The 6,314-nt window shown below is 36.9% G+C and overlaps 1 pseudogene; it reads left to right on the forward strand.

Moving 5' to 3' along the window:
* The first annotated feature begins 2,285 nt into the window (after positions 1 to 2,285).
* Positions 2,286 to 2,761, forward strand: LOC120365280 (NHP2-like protein 1 pseudogene; annotated as a pseudogene).
* The last annotated feature ends 3,553 nt before the right edge of the window (positions 2,762 to 6,314 follow it).

The following is a 6,314-nucleotide window of genomic DNA, read 5'->3' on the forward strand; positions in this document are numbered from 1 at the left end:
TTTATTAACTAAGCTGAATAACTTTAAGAAATCACTGATTTCTCATGATGCAAGCTGAATTGTATGCCCCGCAAACTCATATATTGAAGCCCTAGCCCCCGATGTAATAGTCTTAGAGTTGGGGTCATTGAAAGGTAATTAAGGTTAGGTGGGGCCCTCAAGATGGGATTAGTGCATGTACTTACAAGAAGAGAAACCAAAGCACTTTCTGTCTCTCTATCTACCATGTGAAGACAGCAAGAAGACAGCCATCTACAAGCCAGGGAAAGGACTCGAATCAGAAACCAGCCATGCTGGCACCCTAATGTCACACTGCTGGCCTCCATAACTGTGAGAAAATTAATTTATTTTGTTAAGCCACCCAGTGTATGGTATTTTGTTATGGCAGCCCAAGCAGACTAATAAAAAAACCCTATAGGAACATAACTTCTGCAGAATATATAGGAATATCCTTAAAAATAATAACATATTTGTATCTCCTCACGTTTATTTTCATCGTTCTTTTTAATATATTATTTTTAAGACTGATATTCTCATTGTTAATATATTTTTAAAATTCTTTTAGATGTAGTATATATTTTTCCACAAGTCTATTAATTCTAGACTACATAATAAAACATTTTAAATTATATAAATCAAATATAGAACACTGTTCATTTATCTTTAGCACCAAAATGTACTTATCTGGGCCAAAATCTTTGCAAGATTTATAAGGTAAGGAATAATCTTTAAAGTAAAATTTAAAGTCCAAAGCAAAAATTTTAATGAATTCATACATAAGAATATGGACATTTTCAAAGTACTTTGAAAGAAACCATCAGACCAAATGGAGTGATTAACCTTGTTTACCTCGGACCACCTCATTTTAGCACTGAAAGTCTCCTGTCCCAGGAGGCCCCTTATTCCAGGGCAAACCAGGATTGTTGGTCATCCTACAAATACACTACTATGTCGTTTTTATCACAGGGCTTGAAGTAGCTATCATTTAAATTTTCTAAGGACTCACAGCAAATAGGGTTTTTAAAGAAATACATATGTATCTGCATCAAATGTTAATTAACCTTTATCCTATATAAAATCTAGAACCTTAAAACTAAAAGGGAGCCTAGCAAGTGTTTTGTCCCATGCTTATGTTACAGTAAACAGATTACCAATTAAGAGAATAAGACTGTGAATTGAGTATGATGAGAACTCTCTTCTCAGATTAGTTCTCACAGAACTTTCTGAGGATATTCTATTAGGTTGGTGTGAAAGTAATTGTGATTTTTGCCATTGAAAGTAATGACAAAGTTGAAATTACTTTCACACCAACCTAATAAAAAATAATACTGAAGAAATTTCTGATGGCTCCAAGGTGGTGAAGAAATTAGAAGACAATGCACTTTATTTTTATTTTTTTGAGACAGGGCCTCATTCTGTTGCCCAAGCTTAAGTGCAGTGGTGTGATCTCCACTCATCGCAACCTCCACTTCCCAGGCTCAAGCAATCCTCCCACCTTACCCTCCTCAGTAGCTAGGACACAGGCACGCACCACGATGCCGGGCTAATTTTTGTCTTCTTGTAGAGAGGGGGGGTCTTGCCATGTTGCCCAGGCTGGTCTCAAATTTCTGGGCTCAAGGTAATGCATTTTAATATATAAATTCAATGTGATTATAAGAGCTTATGAATAATTTTCTTCAATTTAGATAAATCTTATAATTCATGTGGGAAAATGTCCAATAATTGTTAAGACAACTGTGAAAAAGAAGAGGAGGGAAGGAGGAATTGTTTGCAAGATACACAAAAGAGTCACAATAGTCAATTCTCTATACTATTGCTGCATGTATAAATCATTCAGTAGAATATCAATACATGAGCATGAGGAAAATGGAAGGACACATCTACAGGTGTTAACATGACAAATATGAGACATGGAGTGCTGATGTTATAAAAGTTTGTGGGGGAGGAAAGAGTCTATTGATAAAAACTGAATGTATGATATGATTTTATCTGTGAACAATGACAGAAGGATATATGTATATTCATATGCATAAAAAGATGCTTGAAAGACTTTGAACACTAAAATGATAATGGTTGCTTACTTCAGGGTAAAAATACTGAATATGACCTTTATTTTCCTCCATATAGTATTATTTTTAAAGAGTAGGTACTCTAGCCCTATGTTTCTATGCGTCAAAAAGCTAAAAACTAGTAGATAGATTTTGATTTGTCTTACATCCTCTGAGAAAGAATATAAGACATTCAAAAGTCTAGATGTCCTTTGATTAAAAATTTCCTACCTGTGGATGTCGGAGGTGCTCGTTGAGGAGTGGCAAACTCACCAAGCCTCAGCCACAGCTGAGGCTGAAGTAAATCCAAAAGCCTACCCTCTCACACATGTCTGCCTCACCAAGAAACTACTAGACCTCATGCAGCAGTCGTGTAACTACAGACAGTTTTAGAAAGAAGCCAAAGAAGCCATCAAAACCCTCAATAAGGGCATTTCTGAGTTCATTGTGGGGGCTGCAGAGGCTGAGCTACTGGAGATCATTCTGCACCTGCAGCTGCTGTGTGAAGACAAGAATGTGTTCTATTGTTTCTATCCTCCAAATAGGCCCTGGAGTGGGCCTGTGGGGTTTCCAGGCCTGTTATTGCCCTGTACTGTCACCATCAAGGAACCTCACAGCTCAAGCAACAGATCGGTTCCATTCTTCAGTCCACTGAAAGACTTGGTCTAAAGCTGTGGCTTCTACCACAATCTTCTGCTGACTCTATACTCTGAAGTAGTGTATCATATTGTCTGTGCTAGCAGGTAGAATTTTCAACTACTTTCTATTGTTATACAATACTGTAATCTGTAAAGCTGATTTCTGGAGTTTTGCATTGTTTTTGTTTTGTTTCACTGGGTTGTTTCCCCTTCACTCTTTACACACACACACTCTGTCTCTCTGCCATCCATTTTTTTTAATCCTCTATTTTGGGAAGAAAACAAATGCACAGAACAGACAGAAGCAGAGTGATGTGCCATTCAAAGGCAGGAAGAGCCAGGAGAGACCTGATGGAGTCAGGATAGAGATCTGGTTCCGACTTTCATTCACTAAATTCCTACTGTGTGCAGGGTATGATAGAAGTAAATACCACCCACTTATATCCCTGTGCCTGGCATGCAGAATCATCCATACCTGTTAACATGCTCAAGGGGTTTCCTTTGATCTCTGGGTGATTATGTTATCATTTGAGGGAGAAGCATGAGTTCTGTGAGGTTGTTAGGCTTAGGTCTAAGTATTGTCATTTACTAATGTACCCCTGCTGTTTGCATTTGGTAATATGATCTTAAGTTCTCCCTGCCAACCCTTAACCATGCCCCTGAGGGTAGCAGGGTGGCAGCTCCCCAGAGAGATGCACTTAGGACCCCAGAAGTAGCCTGGGTGAGTGGGGGATGGGGTAGTTGGCATGGGTCTTCAAAGAGTCAGTAGTGACAAGGGTAAAGAGCATTAACTGCTGCTGCAACAAAGCATTCTAAGGTTATAAAGACCTGGCTGGGAACTAAGGCAGAGATGATGAAATCCAAGAAAACAATCTCTCTCTGGTGAATGGGGATTTTTTCAGTGGACACTTGGCACCAGCTTTAAGCCCTAACCCCTGTTTCCTGCCATAGTATGGGTCAGATATATTCTTTATCACATGAAGAGGGTACTAACATGTCCAATCTTGTGAACATCCTATCAAATAAATATATTCCTGTTCTAATTTAAACAAAAAAATGCCTGCTTGACAATAGATCTATAAGCTGGCATATTTGAAACAGAATTAATATCATGTTTACAAACCTCATCCTGCACATAGATGGACATGGAAAAAAATTAAAATAACATTTTTTTCTGAATTTGAAAGTAACATACTGTAAACACAAAATAGAATTTACAATTTAAGAAGAAAAAATTACAATGAACATTTTAGTTTATACCCTTTCAGTACATATATGTGTCTAAATATACATGTAGTTTAAGTATTTATGCAGGAATATATGCATATGTGTGTTTGTAACCTGTGTTTTTCACTTCAGAGTGTATAATAAACTTTTTGTGCCATTAATTATTCATACTCAGTATTGGCAAGGCTGCATAGTACCACACAGTATAACTAACAAGATTATTTATTTTACTATATTCCAATTTGAGCATATATAATGTAATTTTCCCAATTTTTTTAACATTATAAATAACACAGCAGTAAGTATCCTAATAATTATCTAGGTACATCTATAGTTATTTTATGTGACCAAATAATTTTGCTACTTTGATTTTATCTAAAAGGTTTTAGTTTTTCTTTTTGTTTTTCTTTTTTTTGAGACAGAGTTTCGCTCTTGTTACCCAGGCTGGAGTGCAATGGCACGATCTCGGCTCACCGCAACCTCCGCCTCCTGGGTTCAGGCAGTTCTCCTGCCTCAGCCTCCTGAGTAGCTGGGATTACATGCATGTGCCACCATGCCCAGCTAATTTTTTGTATTTTTAGTAGAGACGGGGTTTCACCATGTTGACCAGGTTGGTCTTGATCTCTTGACCTCGTGATCCATCCGCCTCAGCCTCCCAAAGTGCTGGGATTACAGGCTTGAGCCACCGTGCCCGGCAATTTTGATATAATTTCATAATTATATCAAATTGCTCTAATGGGTAAAAAATATTTTTATTTAGAAAGCCTTGTGATGTACTATTTACAAAGGTCACCTTTAGCTATCTTCTCAGTGTTTGCATAGAATGATGATTAGAAAATCATAATTTTCTAATGTGAACACATTTTGATGATTATTTCTAGGTGGTAGAGATTTCATGTGATCTTTTTTAACCTTTCTATTTATGCTTATTGTCTTTCTAAATTATTTATAAAGAATGTTTTGCAGTTTTTAAAAATTTTATTTTAGGTTTGGGCATATATGAAGGTTTGTTACATAGGTAAACTTGCATCATGGGAATTTGTTGTACAGATTATTTCATCACCCAGGCATAAAGTACTCAATAGTTATTTTTTCTGCTCCTCTCCCGCCTCCCAACCTCTACCCTCAAGTAGAATCTACTGCCTGTTGTTTCCCTTTTTGTGTTCATGAGTTCTCTTCATTTAGCTCCCACTTTTAAGTGAGAATGTACAGTATTTGGTTTTCTGTTCCTGTGTTAGTTTACTAAGGATAATAGCCTCCAGCTCCATCCATGTCCCTGTAAGGGACATAATCTCATTCTTTTTATGGCTGCATAGTATTCCACGGTGTATATGTACCACATTTTCTTTATCCAGTTTGCCATTGATGGACATTTAGGTTAATTCCATGTTTTTGCTATTATGAATAGCAATGCAATGAACATTCGTGTGCATGTGACTTTATGGTAGAATGACTTACATTCCTCTGGGTATATACTCAGTAATGGTAGGTTGAGTGCTATTCTGTTTTTAGCTCTTTGGGGAATTGCCATACTGCTTTCCACAATGATTTAACTAATTTACACTCCGGACCTACAGTGTATAAATGTTCCTTTTTCTCTGAAACCTCACCAGTATCTGTTATTTTTTGACTTTTTAGTAATACCCATTCTGTCTGCTGTGAGATGGAATCTCATTGTTTTTATTTGCATTTCTCTAATGATCAGCAATATTGACCTTTTTTCACATTCTTACTGGCCACATGTATGTTTTCATTTTAGAAGTGTCTGTTCGTGTCCTTTGCCCACTTTTTAAGGGGTTTTTTTTTTCTTGGAAGTTTAAGTTCCTTACAGACGTTGGATATTAGACCTTTATCAGATGCATAGTTTGCAGATATTTTCTCTCATTCTGTAGGCTGTCTGTTTACTCTGTTGATAGTATATTTTGCTATGCAGCTCTTAAGTTTAATTAGATGCCACTTATCAATTTTTGCTTTTGTTGCAATTGCTTTTGTGTCTGTTATGAAATCTTTGCCTAGTGTCTTTGTCATAAAGCCTTTGTCCTTTCCTGTGTCCAGGATGGTATTGGCCAGGTTGTCTTCCAGGGTTTTTATAGTTTTAGGTTTTTCATTTAAGTCTTTAATCCATCTTGAGTTACATTTTGTATATGGTATAAGAAACAGGTCCAGCTTCAATCTTCTGCATATGGCCAGCCAGTTATCCCAGCACCATTTATTAAATAGGGACTCTTTTCCCCATTGCTTGTTTTTGTCAGCTTTGTCAAAGATCAGATAGTCATAGGTGAGTAGCCTTATTTCTGTGCACTCTATTCTTTTCCATTGCTCTCTATCACTGTTTTTGTGCCAGTACCAACTATTTTGGTTACTGTAGCCCTGTAGTATAGTTTGAAGTTGGGTAACGTGA

This window comes from Saimiri boliviensis, chromosome 1 (assembly GCF_048565385.1).
Source record: "Saimiri boliviensis isolate mSaiBol1 chromosome 1, mSaiBol1.pri, whole genome shotgun sequence".
NCBI lineage: Eukaryota > Metazoa > Chordata > Mammalia > Primates > Cebidae > Saimiri > Saimiri boliviensis.